This window comes from Choloepus didactylus, chromosome X (assembly GCF_015220235.1).
Source record: "Choloepus didactylus isolate mChoDid1 chromosome X, mChoDid1.pri, whole genome shotgun sequence".
NCBI lineage: Eukaryota > Metazoa > Chordata > Mammalia > Pilosa > Megalonychidae > Choloepus > Choloepus didactylus.
In genome coordinates this window covers 121,267,959-121,292,212 of record NC_051334.1, presented here as the reverse complement: position 1 = coordinate 121,292,212, position 24,254 = coordinate 121,267,959, and the positions used below count along the sequence as shown (strand labels likewise).

The following is a 24,254-nucleotide window of genomic DNA, read 5'->3' as shown; positions in this document are numbered from 1 at the left end:
TTTGTTTTGTATGACTCCGTGGTATATGAATATATCTCAATAAAATGAAGATTAAAAAAAAAAAAAAAAAAAAAAAAGACATAATGCTGAGCAAAATAAGCCAGGCACAAAAAGAGAGATATTGTATGTTACCACTAATGTGAATTCTGTGAAAAATGTACAATGTTTTATACTGTAGAATATAGGGGACCTAGAGATACCAATTAGTGGAGGGGGAATGATAATCTAATAAGAACAGATAAACTATGGAGGGTAATCTCAATGTTATGGGAATGCTCAGGAATGATTATGGTTTGTAAACTTTCTTGGATATAGTAAGATCATGTTGGAAGCAATAGAGTTATTTTAGGTTTTTTTTTTTCTCTTATTCCTTTGTTTTCTTAGGGGTTGTTAATTTTCTTGGGGTATGGTAGGAACATGTTGGAAGCAATGTAGTTATTTTAGATTATTTGTTTTTCTTACTCCTCTGTTTGGACATGGTTTATTAATTTTCTTGGGGTATGGTAGGAACATATTGGAAGCAAAGTAGTTATTTTAGGTTATTTGTTTTCCTTAATCCATTGCTTTGTTTGAAATGTTGTGGGGTTTTTTTGGTTGTTGTTTGCCTGTTTGTTTTTAATTTTTTGATAAACAAAGTTAAAAAATTGAAAAAAAAATCAGTAGAAAAATGGGAGTAAAAACTAAATGACAAATAGGGTGGGATGGGGGGATGGTTTGGGTATTCTCTTTTCACTTTTATTTTTTATTCTTATTCTGATTCTTTCTGATGTAAGGAAAATGTTCAGAAATAGATTGTGGTGATGAACGCATAACTATATGATCATACTGTGAACAGTTGATTGTATACCATGGATGACTGTATGGTTTGTGAATATATTTCAATAAAACTGAATTTAAAAAAAAAAAAAAAAAAAAAAGAATCAAATGAAAAAAAAAAAAATGGTACAGCTGCTGTGGAAGACAGTTTGGCAGTTCCTTGGAAAGCTAAGTATAGAACTACCATATGACCCAGCAATCCCACTATTAGGTAGATACCCAAAAGAACTGAAGGCAGGGACTCAAACAGATATTTGCACACTGATGTTCATAGCAGTATGATTCACAATTGCCAAAAGATGGAGGCAGCCCCAAGTGTCCATCAACCAATGAATGGATACAGAAAATGTGATATACACATGTAACAGAATATTACTCAGCCATAAAAAGGAATGAAGTTCTGATACATGCAACAGTAGGGATGACCCTAGAAGACAGAAATAAGCCAGACACAATGGTACAAATGTTCTATGATCTCACTGACATGAAATAAATAGAATAAGCAAATTTATAGTTGGAAAACTAGAATACAGGCTACCAGGGCCCAGAGCAGGGGTAGGAAATGGGGATTTAATGCTTACTTGGTGTGGAATTTCTGTTTGGTCTGATGGAATGGTTTTGTTAATGGATGGTGGTGTGGGTATCACAACATTGTGAATGTGACTGACACCACTGAATTGTATATTTGAATGTGGTTAAAAGAGAAATTTTAGGTTGTATATATATTACCAGAATAAAAATTTTTAAAAACAAAAAAACAAATAAACCAACAAAAAGAAACTCATGAAGCCTGCTTACTCTCCCGGTGTTCAACACGACTCCAAAGCAATCCCTGAAAGTGCTGAGAAGAACTAGGCTCAATTCCTTTTTAGAAGGGTAACAGTCTCCCTAAGCCTCAGCTCCTTATCAGCAGGGGGACCACATAAGGTATCATCCAAACTGGGGTGCCTGAGAGTGACAGGGGCCCTAATCAGAAGGGAAACTGGGCAGCAGTCCTAGACAACCATATGGCTACCTCAACTGTGAGAAAAAGCTTGCCGGACCAGTGTAGTTGGTTTTCACCTTGGCTGTACACTGGAATCATTTGAGAACACATACACACACACATATACATATAACATACACACAGACATAGACACCAAGGTTCCACTCCACACTAATTAAGATTTCTGAAGGCTTACATATTAAAAAAAACCTCTCCACATGATTTAAATATGCAACTAGATCGAGAACCACTGGGCCAGGTGATCCCCAAAGCCTTTAGTAGCTGGCAAATCCAGGGATTGTAATTATTGAGTATGAATTTACAGCACTTGCTACTGTATAAGCTTTATGACTGCATGTTACCCTTAATTCTAGAGCACAGAGTATTTAACAGCAGTAAGATAATAACCAACATGTATTTATGTAAAGTTTACAGTTTACAAAACAGTTTGTCAGCATCATCTTTTTTTGTTCTCACATTCACCCTGTGAGAAAACCAGGTTGGTTATTATTATTATCAACTTTTTATAGGTGAGGAAATCGAGGCTTAGAATGCTTACACACATCACTTCAAGTTATATGATACAGCCAGCATTTGGGGGACTCAAGGCCATGTCTCGATTTTAAATAGTAGTAGATAGAGCAGGGGCACATGTTTCCTACCAGTGAGTTTGATTCCATATCCATCACTTATTAGCTCTCCATTACTTATTGTCTCTGCTATCATTCATCATTTATTCTGCTCTAAGTATTGCATGAGCTATTACATGGAGGGTCTTAGCACTATGCTCTATAAATGCTAACAATTCCTAATATCAATGTTACTGCTACTATTATACCCCCGCCCCTCTTACACTCCCACTATTTCTTCCTTTGGATCTATAAATGGCAATGGGTTTGCTCATTTTCAAATTTACAAGGAATGCCAAATTGTTGTCTGAAATGGCTGAACTTGATTAAATGCTCAGAGATAAACAATAATAACAACTCCTCCTCCTCTTATTCCTACCACCAGAACTAACAATAATAAAAAACCTTGCCAGAGGCAGAGAATGAATGGCCCTTCCAATAGCCAAGCTTAATTACAATGAAACCCTTTCAGCTAATCTGTTCTCTCCTCCCCAACACTTCCAAACCAAACCAAACCAAACCAAGCCAACAGGAACAAATCCTCAAGTAAGTCCGTCTTTGCAATAAGACAGGCCAGAACGTTCCAATACGGGACTTGGATAAGAGATGAGAATCTAGGTAGGTGCTAAAGTGGACTTAGGAACCCAGGTGACTAGCAGCTTTGGAGATGTGCTGCCTGGACCTCCCTTCCAGAAAGAACTTGCGGATCGGCTGCAAGCAGTGCCCTCCTCTCGCTGCAACCACAGTGCCTCGGGAGACGCTGCAGTGTGGAGACTGAGGCCGTGCTCTTCTTGGGGAACTTTCCATCCAAAGGTGGAGATCGGTGACTGGTTTAGGGTCTGGCCATTTCTGCCTTCTGTGGGGCTGCTCTTGGGCAGTACTGGAGGTGCCATGGGCTGGGGAGCCTTTCCCAGAGCCCTGACATCACCTGAGGCCCTCCCTACCCAATCTCTCTTTCGTCCACCCTGTCCTTTCACAGATGTCCTTCTGCAAGGTGGTCTGAAGGCTTCCCTGGACCACTCCCGCCACCACCGGCTGCCCCCCATTGTTCAGGCAGTAAATGCCCTGCACTTCTTCTGGTCGCCACGTCTGCTTGCCCAAGACCTGATACAGTGACAGTCACATTCAGTTTGCATTTTCCCTCCACATGTTTGAAACCCTGGCTACTGTACCTCATAAAGAAATAAACTCATTAAAGGCTTGTCCTATTTATAATAGATACTGATGAAATGCTTAATAAATCTGCCATACATGAGAACAACCATCTATAACATGCACAGACAAATATGCATAAATAGTGACAGAAACATTTTTATACCCACCACCCCACCTAAGAAAGTAAGAAGGAGAATTTTACCAAAACCTTCCCGTCTCCTAACGTGCCTTGCTTGATCACATTCTCCCATCTCTAAGAGAGATGGACAACCCCCAAATGATGAGTCCATGGTTACCTTGCTTCTATATGTTTAACACACAGATATGTATCCTCAAATAATAGGTTGGTTAATGTTGCATTAATTTATATTTTACATCAATGGAAAACTATTGCATGTAAGCTTCCACGACTTGATTTTTTCATTTCATATTATTGTTTGAAAATTTTTTATTGTGGTGCAAGGAACTGTTTGTTCATTTTTATTCACATATATCACTCAACTGTGTTAATATATCTATGATGTATTTATCTAGCATGCTGCCAATGAACAGCTGGATAGTTTTCAGGGTTTTTTTTGCTGTTACATATACTAACTCTGTTAACATCCTTATACATATTTCTGGGGACAAATAAGCAAGAATTTCCTTTTGGTATACAGATCACAATAACAATAAATTGCTGCCTCTTAGAGTTCACTCCTTTTCAAGTTTACAAGTAATGCCAACTGTTTTCTGAAATGGATGAACTAGTTTAAATGCTCAGCATCACTGTATAAGTGTCCCATGTCCGTATACTAAAGAAAATTTACTGCTGTCAAACTTTCTGATTTTTGGTAAATCTATTGTGTGTAAAACACATCTCATTGTGGTTTTAACTTTGATTTTCCTTATTCCTAACAACATCAAACATATATTCCTATGATTATTAGCCACTACAGGTTCCTCTTCTGGAAATTCCAGATCACATCTTTTTACCCAATTAGCCACTTGGTAGCTTCACTTTTCCCTACTATCAGCTATTTCTCAGTCAAATAGCTTCTCCAAGTTCTGACCTTATCTTTCTGCTTTCTTTGTGGCTTTTTTTGATGAACAGAAGTCCTTGGTTTTAATGTTGTCCAATCTAATAATCCCTTCCTTTATTAGCTGCATTAATATCTTATTTTACGATTACTATTTCTGGTTAATGAATATATCTTACTATATTTTCTTGTAAAAGTTTAAAGTTGTTCCTTTCCCACTTAAATCTTCAATAAATTAAGATTGTTTTGTGCATATTATGAAGTAGATATCCAATTTATTTTTCCACATGGACTCCCAACTCTCCCAGAGCAAAGTATTAAATAGCCCCTCTTTCCCCCCTTCATGAGTAGGTGCGAGTTTTTTCCAAGCTCTGTAACTCTCTTCCCCTCTCCATCATCTTTTCCTGCATGACACTGCCCCTTGATTTAGCTATGTTATATCCTTGGCTAGCCCTTCTTTTTCAGAAGTTTCATGGTCATTCTTGGCTCCTTGCTCTTCCATAAAATTTTAGAATAAGCTCACTGTTGCCCATTAATATCATTGTGATACTGATTGGAATTGTATTGATATTTATCAATTTGAGCAGAAAAAAATATCTTTAAGATATTAAATCTTTTTGTCTAGGAATATGGTATTCTCTTTCCATTATTTAGGTCTAGACCTCGCTAGTTCTATTTTATTAACTCTGCTATACTATCCACTATTTCTCTTAATCTCTTTCATATTTTTTAATATTTTTGTCACAGTGTTGCATTCTGGGCATTTTCTTCAGCTTTATCTTTCCATTTCCTGCTTCTTGACCCATCCATGTCTAATACACTGTTTCACCTGTCACTTGAGATTTAAATGTGAATTACTGTATTTTATTCCTATAAATTATCTTTCTTTTCACACTTTAAAAATCCTTTATTCCTTGACAATATTTTGAATTTAATTTTATACACTCCTTCATTTCCTTTGAAATATTAAACTTTTCCTGCATCTGGTAATTCTAATACTTGTAATGTGTTTTTTTTTTTTTTTCTTTCCTGATTCTGTTGTTTCTGGGAGATATACACATACACATGTATGTATAAACACATATATTCTGGGAGATTATATGTACACACACACACACATAAAACCTTTTCCTATGGTAGCCTGCTTTCTTGCATGTTTTGTAGTTTGTTTGTATGTGTTGGGGGTATGCGTGCTCGTGACCTTTATCTCAGGGAAATTTTTGAGCCTCTATTGGAAGTAACTTTCTCTATACAGGATTTGTATTTCAATCTGCCATGTACGCGGGATGCTATAAATCTGGGATTACTTTACAATTATTTCTCAGCCGTGGATTTTGCTGAGCACGTGTCATGTGAATTTCAACCTAATTTTGAATGAGGTTTACCTTACAACTAGGAATTCTCAAAGAAGATTTATTTCTTTGCAAGCTCAGTGCCAAGGCTGAAATATACATATTTAGTTATTTTCTTTCTATGTGGAGTCACAGGTTCTGCCCACCTCCCCCTGACTGCCCCATAGCCTTTTCATGAGAAAGGAAACTGTCAGGGTCCTGGATATAGGTGGATATCTCCAACCAAAATTCCTTGACTTGAGTTGTTCCTGGGCCTTGCCCCCCTTTTCTGGGTATACAACCTGTGGAAATCAAAAAATCTAGACTCTGAGATTTCGGATGCAATTGAGACTTCAGTACCCAGTGACTTCTTTGGATCCATGCTTTCTCATCATTTTTGGCCTCTGAATATCTTAATCACTGGCTTGTTGGATCAGCTATACATTTAAGGAGATGGACTTACTGTAGTATCCTTCATTTTAAGGTGATAAAGATGGGGGTGTTCTTCAGGGAATCAAGTTGTCATTATGCCTTCTTTTCATTGGTTTGTCACCTGGGGACACCTGGCTCCTCTCCCTGTGAATCATGGAGATACCACAGGAAGGACCGAGGTTGCCACACATGCATCTAAGATCAGGGCTGACAGGCAGTCTTAGAGAGAAAACCCCAGAAACAAGCTCATGTTAGAAAGGAAAAAGCTGAAGGAAAGAAACGTTTTAGAATGAAATGTGTGCTTGATAATTTTCTCAGGGCTACCATTTTGCATAGTATTTGGCTCTCTTGAGCTATGTAGGAATGATTAACCTCTATCCTCTGAATTTAAATGGTACATTTAATAACCACGGTGTTGAGAGTCCTGGGATTGCTGCTGTTACAGGTGCAGTGTCTCCGGGCATGTCACCTACACTTCCTGGTTCGTTCTTACATTTGTGGAACTGGGAAGAGCAATCAGCTGGGCGGGTCCCTGTGCAGGGACGGCTGCCTCATGAGTCCGTCCCGCATTGAGGGGCATGAGCTTGCCCATGCAACAGAAGTGGTGCTTCCAGGTCAACGCAAGGGGCCAAATCATCCACACAGCTCAAACAAACCTGCTGCGGGTGCGGGGAAGGAGGCTGGGGCTGTACCCTGCTCACTTGGAAAACAATCAGGTAAACGTGGAGGAAACACGTGGTTCTGAAATTCTATTATTTTATCACTTTCTAATTGTTTGTTTGGAAAGCTCTATGGAGTTATAAAAAGTGACTGACTTGTCTCTCTATTTCATGGAAAGCCTCCAACATGACGCTTATGGAAAAAAAGTTATTATGGATCATGTTCTATTCATGTAATCTTTGTTTTGCAAATTAAATTGGTTATGCCACATTAGCGCAAAGATATGAATATTTTAATACTGCCAGATCTATAAATTGCAAGAAAAGTGAATTTTTAAATATAATCAGTTCCAAGAAAGTGGCCTCCTTGTACATGTTTTTTTCATCTAATGGGGAAAAGGTGTTCTAAATTACTGCCTTTCCATTTTAACCATTTAATTTCACTCTCAATTTAGTAATTCATAGTTTTTAACATATTTTAAACTTTAAAAACAATCAAAAACTTCATGATTTTTACTTTAATAAGTGAACTATTAAAATTATTACTTTGCTTAAGCAATCTAAATGTTTTTAACATTATTATTGTGGCTAAGGGTAATAACAAAATAGTAACTAAACATTCTTCTAAGCTCTTTACACATAGTCATTCATTTACCATCATAAACATTTTAAAATTTAAAATTAAAATTTAAATGTAATCATTATCTTCATTGTAGAGATCAACATACATTGTATAGACTATTTTCATATGGTAATCTAAATGCTTTTAATGTTAATATTATTATGGCTTAGGATTAAAAAAATAAAAGTTAAATAGCTCTTACTGTGAGACAAATAGTATTCTACCTTGTATAGATATATTAACTCCATTAGCCTTATAAACACATCTATAATTTAGGTGCAAGCGTTATCTAAAATACATAGATTAAGAAATGGAGGCGCAGAGAGGTTAAGTAACTCTCCCAAGGTCACACAGTTCATAAGTAGTGGGGCCTGAATGTAAACCCAGGCAGTCAAAGTGAACCCAGAATAAAAAATGATGGCTCATCTAAAGCCATGTCAATTAAGCTTCCAGTCTGGGCATGTGTGGGAATGTTACATAAATGTATCAATGTATGTGCAATGTGAGGAATTTTAAAATGGAAGCTTTCATTCAAGCAAGCATATCTGAACTTAAAAATTCAAGTATTTGCAGTCCTCATCAAAGTACTCACCCTGAACGTCCATCCTCCTTGGCAGCCTCCCCTCTCTTGGCTTCACATGAGGCAGTCTCCTGGAAGTAACATCATCAATTAGCAAGCCACCCAAGAAAATTAGTCTCAGCACTCAGACCTATCTGATTTCTTATCAAGACTAGGATTTTCCAGGTGCACATCAATAATTTTGTCAGACTTCATGGAGTCTCAGTTATCAATATGCATCCATTGAGCACCTACTGCATACCCCCTGGAGCTATTGAAAGAAAAATATGACTCTGAATCCCTCCCAACTTGGCAGGTATTCACATTCTTGACACTCATGTAGAGAAAAAAAAAATCCAATTTACATCAAATATTCATTTGCCCGAAGAATATCTGTAGGATATTCCACAAAATATCCTGTCTTTGAAGGCAATTCCTTTCTTGTTCTGTGATGATGAAACTGCCTGATTAACATGCTTCCCCAGTCTTCACCCAGGCCCTGGAACTCCCTTGGCCACCATTCAGCTTAGAAGTCGTGTTGTTGTGACATGGCACTGACCTCTAGGGCCGGGTCAGAAGGAACCTCCTAGCACCTGGGCTACCTTCCTTTCAAAACCCAGCCCCCACATTGCAATGACCGGTTGTGGTCAGCTGTCATATTAATCTTTTTATGTATCCTTTCCATTTATGTTTTTAATATTTCTAGGATGGAGGCCCATGGCACGTCATACTTTATAAGGACACAGTTTGATAGCTTGGTGGTGGAAGACAGTATGTGGGAGGAAGCCATGTACGTGGTGAAAAAGCCTCGTCGATAATCAAACATCAGTGTCTAATATGGGTTTTGTTCGCTTGTCATTCACATGTTGACACTAGTAAGCAGTGAGATGGTGTGCATGAGTTTGGGGTGTTGATAAGATGACTAGAAGCAAAATTTGCAAAAAGGAGTCCTTCACGCATTTAATAATAATAGATCATTGAGCAACTATATAATAGCATTCAGCTATTTGCAGTTATTTTAGTTAGCTTATTTCTATATTGGTGGCTCTTGTATCAATTATATAATGCTGTGCATTACTATTTGAAATAGAAATCTCTACAGAGTAAATTACATACTGTATTTGCCTATATCTAAATGAATATGTTATACATTGGTTTTACATGGGCTATGATTTTTTTTAAAAACTTCTATTATCTTTTCTAAATTTACCCTGGCAAATAAATGTTGCAATAGAAATAAGAAAATATTTTATTTTTTCACAATTAAATTCTAACAGGAATAGAAAGAACTTAAAGTTCTTTTGTGAAGGAATTTTCCCCCCCTTTTGTCTATATCTGTACACAGACATATAGTTTTAAAGACTATTTGCATATCCTAGAGATTACATTAGGAGTAGCTCTAATTTTGTGAACCTAATGAATAGACAACTATACTGGTTAACATGGGAACTGTCTTACGCTTACTTTTAAATTTTGGTAGGGAAAAAAAAACCAAATGAGTCCATAAAGCAGACTTGATAAAGGAATACATATTTGGTAATTCAATTGACATTTTAAATAAAATTTAAAAACAGTCTAAACAAGCAACTATACTCTATGACTGTTGGACTTTTATTCAGGACACAGTCTTATACTTCTCTCATTTTGGAGTCATTAAGTACTACACAGAGAACAAGGGACAAAAATGACCAATGTTAGATATTTATATATTTAATTTTGTATTGAGATTTCAATCATGAGCCAAGTAACACAAAGCAGCTATTCTATGTGGCGTGTGTGGATTTGAGTAGATGATAATTGATCTGAAAGCTCCCCGACTTCTCTCTGGAAATAATTTGGGGAATGGCAAAATACAGGTAGTGGTAACATTAGCTAGTTTCTAATTTGCCTAAGGCCACATTAAATTGAGAGCTCCTTGGCTCTTGCAAAATGGGAAATTGTGACTTCTTTCTGGTATCTGCCTTCGTCTGTGATTTGCAAAGTCCAATTCCTAACAGCCAGCAGGGGGCAGACTGGAAACAGTTATAGAAAACAATAAGCATCTTGAAGACTAGGAAAATCTATTTTTGCTCTCAGGTTAGTTCCATCTGGCATTAGTTTTCGTGGGATTATGCATGTAATCTTGGAGGACACACTACCACTATTCAGAAGGTCACTTATTAGCTAAGGGCAAACATTTCTGAGAATCTGCTCTCGTTAACTGCTACTATCATTTTAATTGAGTTCCTTTTAAAAAATCAAGGATCAGGAGTTTTCTCAACTCTTTTGAGGTCAATGAAATAACCTGAGAGAAGAGAGGCAATAAGGGAGGATACTGCTAATAGTTTCTCATCAGGGTATGTAATAAAACCAGCTTTTGTTTATGGTTAGGAAGCCAGGCTTGGAGCTCTGATGAAGGCAGACGTCTTTCCCAGCTCTGCTTCCTGGCTATCTACTAATGCTTTTTGAGGCTAGATTCCTTACATACTTTGGAGTATTTACCATGGAGATTGAGAGGATGAATGTAATGCAATTAGCAAAGATTCAGGAACATCCTGTGGGTTCAATAATAGCATTATTACTTTTATTTGTAAAAAACTGTACATTTGTGCTGAGCCAGTTTTGAAACAAAAATTGTAGAGAACAGCTACAGGAGGGGCAAATATAACTTATATGATTTATCCCTTAGAATTAGTTTACTTTGCCCAGGACATTTAATCAAGTACAAAGGGTGCAGTATAAAACTTTAGGAGTGTTGGTTCTACCCCAGACCTTCTGTGGGCCCAACCCAAATCCATTCATAATTGGTTGTATTAAGGATGGATCCTGAGACATACCTGGCCAATCGGATTCTCTCTCCCAGAAACATGGACTGGGGAACAGGAGATGTTAGCTCATCTGCGAGCTGAACAGCAGAGAAAGTAGGTGTCCTGAGAAGAAGGGAAACAAGAAATACTAAATGACAATCCACATAATCCTGGAAATCCAAAGAGGAAGTGTGGTTTCTGAAGGCCCTCCACTTTTTAGTACCAGTCCCCAAGAGGGGAAGGATTTCTTCCTTCCCTGGGTTCTATATCTTTATATAATTTTCTTCATTTACTTACAATGATTTTTGCTTTCTCCCTCCATAATCAAAGGAATCTTAACTAAGGCAAAGAATCTCAGAAACAGAGATTTTTAAAAAAAACAGTTAATTATTTTTTCACTTTATAAATAGTACTATATAATTAAGACAGTGTCTTCTCAGACATCCAAGAAAGTGTTTTCTCTTCCCATTTCTCTGAGCTCATAACTGGGTGTCTGGGAGAGGATTCCAGAGCAGGACCGGCTTCAGAGGCACGAAAGCTGTGCGGCTGTCCAGAAGGATCCAGTGCTTGGTTTAATGCTCTGATTTCAACATCTTGATATTATTAATAATTTTATCTTTGAACTTGTGTTTTACAGGTTAAGTCCAGTAGGTCAATGAAGCATGCACACGGGCAGAAGTGGTGGCCACAGTGTGCATGTCTCCCATTCCATGTCAACCCTTTCATTTAGAGCTTCTGCGATGCCCCAGAGGCACTGACTTCTGGTCAACCCCAATGCATGCTTGAGTCTCAAAGCAAGTCCAGGATAATCGTGTTCCATCCACAGCTGAAGCAGCAGGGTGCTGCTGGCCTCGAGAGTCCATGCCTTCCCATGCAAACTAGATCTTTCTTTGAATGCACAAAGAAGGCAAAAGTGTACTAAGTCACATAGATAACCAAAGAAACCTGCCACATCCTTTCTTACTCATGTTCTTCCCTTTATTGGCCAACCACTTAAGCTGAAAATAATGACATAGAAGGAAAGGGGATGATAGAGTAACCCAGAGTTCCTTACCCTTTCAGTCCTTCCTAACTCATGAGGAAGCCAAGGTTTGTAAGTGTTGGTAGATTGTGCAGATAGCCAAAAGTGAAATAAAAACAGCTGAGTTAGTTTTGTGCAGTGTTCCCACTGATCTAATAAGAATGAAATACATGTGGGAGGTGGGGCTTGGAAAAAAAGAGGATAGAACAGAGCCTAGTCCCAGAAGCCCAGTAAGTTCCAAGACTGTGCTAAACATTTTGCTTTTTAAAATACCAACCACAAAATTATGAAGTTAGTATTATTATAGCATATTATGAAGTATTGTGAAATGAGTTGGGTGGTAGACACTCCTAGTTGTCTTTCAATATACACATTCCTCTTTCTCCTTAGTAACAGAATACCAGGTTTTAGCTGGGCATATTGCTGTGTAGTTCCAAAGACTTCAGTTGCCACCTTTCCCCCCATTTAAGTAATGGCTAATGAGAGGTAAGCTGAATTACTATGGGACTTCTAGGAAGGCAGGCCATGTGCCTTTCTTTCCTTCTTGCTTCCTGGAATTTAGATGTGATGACTGGAGCTCAAGCAACCATTATGGATCATGTGGTCAAAGAGCACACCCTAGAGATGGCAGAAGATGAGCTGGAAAGGGCCTGGTTGCTGAAATATTTTTTAGACCTGTCTTACCAGTTTTCCCTCCACTATTCTTTGGAAAGAAAAATAAGTAAAGCTTTTCTTGTTAGTATTACTTTCTATTATATGCACCAGAATTTAATTCTATCTGCTCTTGGGGTTATTACCTCCATTTTTACAGATGAGGTAACGAAGACATGGAGGTCCTTGAGGTCACTTGGCTTGAAAGAGGGAAAATTTTCCAGGATGAACATTTATGCTTCTATCTCTGCTGTGCCTTTTTAGTCCCTTTTTAGAAACATTTCCCTCGGTTTATTTCTTTCCATCCCATCCCCACTTCTTGAGTATGTGCCTGGAAGGCTAGGAACCATTTAAAAGTGCCAGGTATGAGGAACTAGATTTTCCCAATTAACTTTTCCATTATGGGATTGAATCCACGGACATGAACATTGAACAGGAGCCACAATTAAACAGCAGGGAATACAGAGGCCCCAAACTGCCAGAAAGATGGTGAAGTCCCTTGGCCTTGGACAGCCGATCACTCATTGCCTGTGCATAGAGACGCCTGATAATGACTGGTCAAACTGACCTCAGGTCTCCTGAAAGCAGCAACTTTCCTTTAGTGTTTAATGAAGTCTGCATGTAGGCACCCCCATGCACACTAATGATTGACAGAACAACTCGGAAACCCTGTGTCATTGAAAATGCCAGAAAGCCACAATTTGCAAGTGTCTTTGTTCTGTGCTTATGACCTATTCCCCACGAGCCCGATCTCCTCCCACAGTCTAATAGGATTTTTATGCCAAGTGATTTTCTAGACTCTTTCCTTGCCATTTTCAGAGATAAATTAACTTTGCTTTCAAAGCAGTGTTTCATTGTGAGTATGAACTTCTTACAGGATTTAAATTACATAAAAAATTCAGGCATGCTGAAAACAACTAATTTTTTGGATATTGATGTTTTCATGGAACTCAGATTTTGTTTTGTTTTGTTTTGTTTTTGTTGGGTTTTTTGGTTTTGTTTTGTGTTTCTTTTTTTGAAGCAGCTGAGGTTGAGGCAGCAGGGGGAGCAAAATGGCCTTGGCAATACTGCTCTTCATGGTATCAATTCACAAAGGCAGAGAAAGTGGTTTGGTGTGGCAGCAGCTAAGAGGCGGCCCAGCCCAAGCTCTGCTCCTGTGATTTTTCCAATCCTCAGACTTCCCCTTTTCCAAGCCTGCTTTCACCTTGGTTGTTAATTAATTGGGTTTTGCTGCCATTGATTTGTGGACCCAATCTCCCTATTTTTTTCTGAAATCTTTCATTTAATCATTCAGAAGCATGGTGCTTCAACAAGACTTAAGATTAACTTAAACCAAACAAATAATAGATTTGCTTCCTGAGTTGTTTGACCTGGCTTTATGTCTTTGAGAATGTCATTTTCCTATTTATGGTTTTAGTGGGGTTTTTTTTGTATTTTTCTCCTGCTTCATTTTCTAAGACCATTTTTAGCACCCTAGGTATAGTAGATATTCATTAATAGTTGAATAAATGAATGAGTGGAAATAAACTGAAGTTAAATCTTATGTTTTTACCTAATGAATTTCCTTTCAGAATATATGGCCTCTTCAGTGATAAAATAAACTACAGGAATGTTCACACTCTCAGGTTATATTTTCAAAGGTTCTTGTCATCAATTTGGGAACAGGAATCAGAATTTTCAGAAGGAGTTCTTAAGAAGTTTTTAAAAGAGATAGCATTGACATTGACAAGGGACTAAAATAATCAGAATATGATTGTCTCTAGAACTAATATATGCACATCACAAGACAAAGCTACAGTTTGATTTTTGTGTTTTTTTGTGGGTTTTTTTGGTTGAAGATTCAAATATTTTAAAATCTATAGTATTTCAAGACCATATATAGGGAATTTGTCACTGTATTCTCCCTGTCCATTGATCATTTGGGTGGGCTATGGATTACTGATCTCTTCATTATTGACCCAGTGCCATATTCATGGGCAAACCATTGTGGGATACTCTGTTATTATGTATTTTTGTAAAACTGTTACTACAGTCCTTGACTTGATTCAGGTATTTCACTCAATATGTACACCAGTCACTGTCATAGCAAACAGTGTTAGTAGCTGTGGCTACCAGCTAGATTTGGTTTGATGGAAATCTGGTTATCAATTTATAATTATTCTAAAATAGAAGCTCTTATTTTTTCAGCAGCTTGTCTATTTGAGTTTTGAAGAATCTGCTAGTCTTCCAGGGAATACTTTGTTGTCAAGTGCTAAACAACCTCCTAGAGTCTCTCAAATTTGGATATTTGGAGACATTTTTGATCAACCTTCAGAAACCCCTAAATTAAGACAGCAATATACCAAACATCGTTATTATCAGAAGTCAGTACGGCAGGGTTTCTCAAACTCGCTCGCTTTTTTTTTTTTTAACTTGACTCCCTTTGAACAGAACAGCTCACATGTCTTCTCTCCCTCATCTTCCCTCACCACACCTGGGATATCCTGTCCCCTGACCTAGGAACTCGCCTAGAGTCTTGGTCCCCTCTATTTTGAGCATCACCAACCACGAACATTCTATTGAGTACAACTGTCCGTAGTCTTAATCATGAAGGCAAAGAAGGCATATTTGCAAATATAAAATGACTCTTCAAACCACATTTACTTCCCCGATGCATTCTTTCTGCCCCATCCCTATGAAAATATGATCTGCCCTACTCTCATCAACCATCGCTGAATTTTACAGTGTCGCAAAGACCAGCTCCATGTACTTTTTGCCTCTATACTCTACAGCAGGGGTTGGCAAATATTTTCTGCAAAGTATCAGGTAGCCAATATTTGCAGTGCTGTGGGATGTACAATCTCTTCTGATACAACCACTCAACTCTGCCCTTGAAGTGTGAAAGCAGCCATAGATGATATGGAAAAGAACGGGCATGGCTGTGTGCCAGTAGCACAATATTTACATAAAAAGATGATGGGTCATAGTTTGCCAACTCCTGGCACAGGGCAAGTAATCCTTTGAGCCTCAGTTTCCTCTTCTGTAAAATGAGGAAACTGAAAACCCTAGCATGACCTACCTACCTTTTAGGGTTCTTGTAAAGAGGAAATGAAATGATATATGGCAAATTGATTTACAAACCATTAAACCATACATAATGATGTTTGTTGATTATTATAGATATCAACATCTCATGCATTCTTCCAATAAAGGATTTTTTTATTTGTTTTTTGAGCAAAATACACATTAAGAAAATTGAGCACCAAAATCAATTTTATCACTGGTATTTCCCCAGGGGCTATGAAGCACACAGCAGATGCTCAGTTATTTACTTCCCAATCAATAGTCCCTTTCAATAGAGATTATCGCCTCAGGCTTCTTCTTTTTTTTTCTTTTTTTTTTTTAAGATTTTAAGTTTTTAGCTTAAATTGTATAATGTTAGTTGCTTAAATTTATAAACCATAGGACATTTTCTTAATATGTACCCTTAATATATCAGTGTATAAAACAATGTTTAACAAGTCCTGACAAACAAACAATCTGGTTTGGCTGGGTGTAACAGGCACCATTCTCTCTTTAGCACTGATTCAATGAATCCTGACTTTTAGTGCTGTAACCTTTAGAAAACAACCCCAGTTGGGCATGGTTTTTTTTGTTCTTTTTTTTCCTACTGCACAGTTGTTTATTCATATTTCTTCAGACTCAGGCAATTTACCTTAACTTGGCAGACTTTTAGAATGGGGTCAAAATTGGGAAAAGGCATAAGAGGTAGGACAAGAGTGGTATTAAGTGTCCACAATGCTAAAACTAGCAGGATTTGATTTGCAACCCACTTGGCCTATGTATTTTTCATGTACTTGAACTCACCTTTCCTTTGAGGAAGATGGTGCTATAGGATAAAAACTTAATGAACATACAGCAAAATGCTCATGGGGTTGAGCCAGCAGAGTTATCTTTCTTGAGTATGATTTTGGAATCATAGAAGCTCATGGAGGTGCTGCCCAAGGGGCGAGAATGTAGGAATGGCTTTTAGGAATATATAGCAGAGGACCCATGGACAGAATTATTTAAAGCACAAAATTTTAAACTATCGCTGGAACCTGAGGTATAAAATATTGCAGCTTTTAATCTGGAGGTTGAGGAATATTTGCTACTGTTTTTGCTTCCAGAAATGCTGGCAGATCGCACGTCTGAATGAATGTGTGGTTATTTGGAGTGCTCTCTCTTGGGTAGAGAGAGCACATGTCAGGCAGTAAGGTGTGCTGCTACCTGTAGGATATCGTCTGGGGTGATGGGGGAGCTAGCATCACCACAAATCCAATGAAGGTATTTGATAAGCTCTATGTTTTCCTTAATCATTTATCCATCAGAATAAGAGCTAACAAGAGTGAACATAATTTGGAAAAAGGATTTCCCATTGCCTGAAACTGTAGTCATTAACCCCATAGTAAATTAGAACACTTTTCAATTTAATGAGCCAGATTGCACTTCTTTTCATTAAGTTGAATAAGTCAGTTGAGCTGTTACTTAAAGTTATATGACACATGGTACATATTTTTAATTTTCCTTGATAAAACCTATATAGATTTTACATCATTGGTGACAGCTTCTACTGAGAATATCAAATTGGGAAATTACTGAATGTCTTTTTTTTTTATTATTTTCTTGGTATCATTCTATTCCAGAAATCACAATCAGAAAAAACAAAAACAAAATTAAGCTCTCAGAAACAAAATTAAGCTCTCAGGCAATAAAGACACAGAACCAGATACTTTGGAGAGGCTTCTTATTGTAAATTTCTACTTTTTTAGGTGATGTTTATGTAACTTCATACACACACACTCACACACACATATATGCACATACATATATGAATGTCTGTATCTGTATTTTCATATTTTTATATATGTGTGTGTTATATTCTTTTCAAAATATGCAAATTTTCCAGTTCAGTTTCATTTTAACCCAAACTACTCCTTCACTAAAATGTAATTCTCTCAAAAGTTTTATTCCAGCCTTATTTTTTAGTTATTTCTTTTGTCCCCTTTGGGTGAACTGATGGCTGGCTAAGGCCATCGTAAACAGTACAATGTAGGTCATTTAGTCACTAGCTCCAGAAGAAAAAATAAGAAAACCCAAGAAAGAGACACCTTAGAAGAAGTGAATGAATTGTTAGAAGAAATGAATGAACTACCTGGTTGAGACATCTTCTATCAACCTGTCTTTCCCTCCTCACTCACTTTTGCATTTTAAATGTTCAAGTGAAACTTAATTTGTGAATTTCTCAGCTAAATACTCTGTGAGGGATTTTCCCCTATTACCGGGCTGTATATTTTTTGGCATATCCTCTGCAGGGTATTTCTAATGACAACCATAGTTCAGGAATTTGAACTTGGTCTTTGCCTGCCTGTTGCTGGAGCGCACTGTGTAAACGCATAGGTTTGTGGATGGATGGAGACCCCTTCGCCTGGGAATTGGTAGCATACGCAATGTTCGTTTCGTTTCTCTGGTGGTCCTGCCTCAGTGTACACGTCTGTAGAAGCACAGAGGGGCCACTGTGGCACCTCCTGCACATCTCACCTTCACCCCATCCTTACCCTGTGCGCGCTTTCATTACTTTCCAGAGTGAGGAAATGCTTCTTATCTGCTCTAGCCATCACTCTCTTTGGGGTGTGCTTGCAAGTACAAGAACGCTGAGCAACCCTAGTTTTTTATGCAGCACTTCCCTTTCTTTAAGGCCACACCTCCTGCTCCGTGTCCTCGGCAGCTCCTCTAGTAATAGAAAGGTTTTTGGTTCCTCTGTTTATTTTACATTTGCTGCTAGAAAATGCAAATTTTCATTTCTTACAACAGAAAAAGAACCTCCTGTTGCGGTGGATGTTTTGTTCACTGTCAGTAGTAAACGTGACTTGCCACTCTGATTAAATAGTGACTCCCAAAATAACTCCACATGGCTTCTTACACAGGCACTATAATCAGTAAAAAAAAAAAAATAATAATTTAACTAAGGCCTTTAAGCAACTGGAGAGAGTTCCTGGTTCTGTCCAGAGTTCTTCTTGTATTGGTAAATGACCATTTGTACAGAGATTTTTTCTTTTTTTCGCTTCCAAAATAAATCTCCAATCAAATTAGTATACACGAGGCAGGGCAAGATGGCCGACTGGTGAGCTGTATGTTTTAGTTACTCCTCCAGGAAAGTAGGTAGAAAGCCAGGAACTGCATGGACTGGACACCACAGAGCAATCTGACTTTGGGCATACTTCATACAACACTCATGAAAACGTGGAACTGCTGAGATCAGTGAAATCTGTAAGTTTTTGCGACCAGGGGACCCGCGCCCCTCCCTGCCAGGCTCAGACCCGTGGGAGGAGGGGCTGTCAGCTCCGGGAAGGAGAAGGGAGAACTGCAGTGGCAGCCCTTATCGGAAACTCATTCTGCTGATCCAAACTCCAACCATAGATAGACGGAGAACAGACACCAGAGAATCTGAGAGCAGCCAGCCCAGCAGAGAGGAGACAGGCATAGAAAAAAAACAACACGAAAAACTCCAAAATAAAAGCGGAGGATTTTTGGAGTTCTGGTGAACATAGAAAGGGGAAGGGCAGAGCTCAGGCCCGAGCTCAGGCCCTGAGGTGCATATGCAAATCCCGAAGAAAAGCTGATCTCTCTGCCCTGTGGACCTTTCCTTAATGGCCCTGGTTGCTTTGTCTCTTAGCATTTCAATAACCCATTAGATCTCTGAGGAGGGCCTTTTTTTTTTTTAATCCGTTTTTCTTTTTCTAAAACAATTACTCTAAGAAGCCCAATACAGAAAGCTGCAAAGACTTGCAATTTGGGCAGGTCAAGTCAAGAGCAGAACTAGGAGAGCTCTGAGACAAAACGCAATAATCCAGTGGCTGAGAAAATTCACGAAACACCACAACTTCCCAAGAAAAGGGGGGTGTCCACTCACAGCCATCATCCTGGTGGACAGGAAACACTCCTGCCCATCGCCAGCCCCATAGCCCAGAGCTGCCCCAGACAACCCAGTGTGACGGAAGTGCTTCAAATAACAGGCACACACCACAAAACTGGGCGTGGACATTAGCCTTCCCTGCAACCTCAGCTGATTGTCCCAGAGTTGGGAAGGTAGAGCAGTGTGAATTAACAAAGCCCCATTCAGCTATCATTTCAGCAGACGGGGAGCCTCCCTACACAGCCCAGCAGCCCAGTACTGCCCTGGGGGGATGGCACTCACCTGTGACATAGCACAGTCATCCCTCAACAGAGGACCCGGGGTGCACGGCCTGGAAGAGGGGCCCAATTGCAAGTCTCAGGAGCCATACGCCAATACCAAGGACTTGTGGGTCAGTGGCAGAGACAAACTGTGGCAGGACTGAACTGAAGGATTAGACTATTGCAGCAGCTTTAAAACTCTAGGATCACCAGGGAGATTTGATTGTTAGAGCCACCCCCCCCCGACTGCCCAGAAACACGCCCCATATACAGGGCAGGCAACACCAACTACACACGCAAGCTTGGTACACCAATTGGACCCCACAAGACTCACTCCCCCACTCACCAAAAAGGCTAAGCAGGGGAGAACTGGCTTGTGGAGAACAGGTGGCTCGTGGACGCCACCTGCTGGTTAGTTAGAGAAAGTGTACTCCACGAAGCTATAGATCTGATAAATTAGAGATAAGGACTTCAATTGGTCTACAAATCCTAAAAGAACCCTATCAAGTTCAGCAAATGCCACGAGGCCAAAAACAACAGAAAATTATAAAGCATATGAAAAAACCAGACGATATGGATAACCCAAGCCCAAGCACCCAAATCAAAAGATCAGAAGAGACACAGCACCTAGAGCAGCTACTCAAAGAACTAAAGATGAACAATGAGACCATAGTACGGGAGACAAAGGAAATCAAGAAGACCCTAGAAGAGCATAAAGAAGACATTGCAAGACTAAATAAAAAAATGGATGATCTTATGGAAATTAAAGAAACTGTTGACCAAATTAAAAAGATTCTGGACACTCATAGTACAAGACTAGAGGAAGTTGAACAATGAATCAGTGACCTCGAAGATGACAGAATGGAAAATGAAAGCACAAAAGAAAGAATGGGGAAAAAAATTGAAAAAATCGAAATGGACCTCAGGGATATGATAGATAATATGAAACGTCCTAATATAAGACTCATTGGTGTCCCAGAAGGGGAAGAAAAGGGTAAAGGTCTAGGAAGAGTATTCAAAAAATTGTTGGGGAAAACTTCCCAAATCTTCTAAACAACATAAATACACAAATCATAAATGCTCAGCGAACCCCAAATAGAATAAATCCAAATAAACCCACTACGAGACATATACTGATCACACTGTCAAACATAGAAGAGAAGGAGCAAGTTCTGAAAGCAGCAAGAGAAAAGCAATTCACCACATACAAAGGAAACAGCATAAGACTAAGTAGTGACTACTCAGCAGCCACCATGGAGGCAAGAAGGCAGTGGCACGATATATTTAAAATTCTGAGTGAGAAAAATTTCCAGCCAAGAATACTTTATCCAGCAAAGCTCTCCTTCAAATTTGAGGGAGAGCTTAAATTTTACACAGACAAACAAATGCTGAGAGAATTTGCTAACAAGAGACCTGCCCTACTGGAGATACTCAAGGGAGCCCTACAGACAGAGAAACAAAGAAAGGACAGAGAGACTTGGAGAAAGGTTCAGTACTAAAGAGATTCGGTATGGGTACAATAAAGGATATTAAAAGACAGAGGGGAAAAATATGACAAACATAAACCAAAGGATAAGATGGCTGATTCAAGAAATGCCTTCACGGTTATAACATTGAATGTAAATGGATTAAACTCCCCAATTAAAAGATATAGATTCGCAGAATGGATCAAAAAAAATGAACCATCAATATGTTGCATACAAGAGACTCATCTTAGACACAGGGACACAAAGAAACTGAAAGTGAAAGGATGGAAAAAAATATTTCATGCAAGCTACAGCCAAAAGAAAGCAGGTGTAGCCATATTAATCTCAGATAAAATAGACTTCAAATGCAGGGATGTTTTGAGAGACAAAGAAGGCCACTACATACTAATAAAAGGGGCAATTCAGCAAGAAGAAATAACAATCGTAAATGTCTATGCACCCAATCAAGGTGCCACAAAATACATGAGAGAAACACTGGCAAAACTAAAGGAAGCAATTGATGTTTCCACAATAATTGTGGGAGACTTCAACACATCACTCTCTCCTATAGATAGATCAACCAGACAGAAGACCAATAAGGAAATTGAAAACCTAAACAATCGGATAAATGAATTAGATTTAACAGACATATACAGGACATTACATCCCAAATCACCAGGATACACATACTTTTCTAGTGCTCACGGAACTTTCTCCAGAATAGATCATATGCTGGGACATAAAACAAGCCTCAATAAATTTAAAAAGATTGAAATTATTCAAAGCACATTCTCTGACCACAATGGAATACAATTAGAAGTCAATAACCATCAGAGACTTAGAAAATTCACAAATACCTGGAGGTTAAACAACACACTCCTAAACAATCAGTGGGTTAAAGAAGAAATAGCAAGAGAAATTGCTAAATATATAGAGACGAATGAAAATGAGAACACAACATACCAAAACCTATGGGATGCAGCAAAAGCAGTGCTAAGGGGGAAATTTATAGCACTAAACGCATATATTATAAAGGAAGAAAGAGACAAAATCAAAGAACTAATGGATCAACTGAAGAAGCTAGAAAATGAACAGCAAACCAATCCTAAACCAAGTAGAAGAAAAGAAATAACAAGGATTAAAGCAGAAATAAATGACATAGAGAACCAAAAAACAATAGAGAGGATAAATATCACCAAAAGTTGGTTCTTTGAGAAGATCAACAAGATTGACAACCCCTCGCTAGACTGACAAAATCAAAAAGAGAGAAGACCCATATAAACAAAATAATGAATGAAAAAGGTGACATAACTGCAGATCCTGAAGAAATTAAAAAAATTATAAGAGGATACTATGAACAACTGTATGGCAACAAACTGGATAATATAGAGGAAATGGACAATTTCCTGGAAACATATGAACAACCTAGACTGACCAGAGAAGAAATAGAAGACCTCAACCAACCCATCACAAGCAAAGAGATCCAATCAGTCATCAAAAATCTTCCCACAAATAAATGCCCAGGGCCAGATGGCTTCACAGGGGAATTCTACCAAACTTTCCAGAAAGAACTCACACCAATCTTACTCAAACTCTTGCAAAACATTGAAGAAAATGGAACACTACCTAACTCATTTTATGAAGCTAACATCAATCTAATACCAAAACCAGGCAAAGATGCTACAGAAAAGGAAAACTACCGGCCAATCTCCCTAATGAATATAGATGCAAAAATCCTCAACAAAATACTTGCAAATCGAATCCAAAGACACATTAAAAAAATCATACACCATGACCAAGTGGGGTTCATTCCAGGCATGCAAGGATGGTTCAACATAAGAAAATCAATCAATGTATTACAACACATTAACAAGTCAAAAGGGAAAAATCAATTGATCATCTCAATAGATGCTGAAAAAGCATTTGACAAAATCCAACATCCGTTTTTGATAAAAACACTTCAAAAGGTAGGAATTGAAGGAAACTTCCTCAACATGATAAAGAGCATATATGAAAAACCCACAGCCAGCATAGTACTCAATGGTGAGAGACTGAAAGCCTTCCCTCTAAGATCAGGAACAAGACAAGGATGCCCGCTGTCACCACTGTTATTCAACATTGTGCTGGAAGTGCTAGCCAGGGCAATCCGGCAAGACAAAGAAATAAAAGGCATCCAAATTGGAAAAGAAGAAGTAAAACTGTCATTGTATGCAGATGATATGATCTTATATCTAGAAAACCCTGAGAAATCGATGATACAACTACTAGAGCTAATAAACAAATTTAGCAAAGTAGCGGGATACAAGGTTAATGCACATAAGTCAGTAATGTTTCTATATGCTAGAAATGAACAAACTGAAGAGACACTCAAGAAAAAGATACCATTTTCAATAGCTACTAAAAAAATCAAGTACCTAGGAATAAACTTAACCAAAGATGTAAAAGACCTATACAAAGAAAACTACATAACTCTACTAAAAGAAATAGAAGGGGACCTTAAAACATGGAAAAATATTCCATGTTCATGGATAGGAAGGCTAAATGTCATTAAGATGTCAATTCTACCCAAACTCCTCTACAGATTCAATGAAATCCCAATCAAAATTCCAACAACCTACTTTGCAGACTTGGAAAAGCTAGTTATCAAATTTATTTGGAAAGGGAAGATGCCTCAAATTGCTAAAGACACTCTAAAAAAGAAAAATGAAGTGGGAGGACTTACACTCCCTGACTTTGAAGCTTATTATAAAGCCACAGTTGCCAAAACAGCATGGTACTGGCACAAAGATAGACATATAGATCAATGGAATCGAATTGAGAATTCGGAGATAGACCCTCAGATCTATGGCCGACTGATCTTTGATAAGGCCCCCAAAGTCACTGAACTGAGTCATAATGGTCTTTTCAACAAATGGGGCTGGGAGAGTTG

The 24,254-nt window shown here is 38.3% G+C and overlaps 1 long non-coding RNA gene across 3 annotated transcripts in view; it reads right to left on the bottom strand.

The window, feature by feature from the left end:
• Positions 1 to 24,254, bottom strand: part of LOC119523000 — a 155,022-nt gene that overhangs the window by 92,249 nt on the left and 38,519 nt on the right. For 2 of the 3 annotated variants that reach the window (XR_005214581.1, XR_005214579.1), the window contains 2 exons: positions 11,024 to 11,116; positions 8,241 to 8,299 (listed from right to left, as the gene is read on the bottom strand). This is a non-coding gene — a long non-coding RNA (uncharacterized LOC119523000). Of the gene's footprint in view, positions 1 to 5,758; positions 6,587 to 8,240; positions 8,300 to 11,023; positions 11,117 to 24,254 lie in introns of those variants that run through there. The other variant, XR_005214580.1, reaches the window with a different exon arrangement.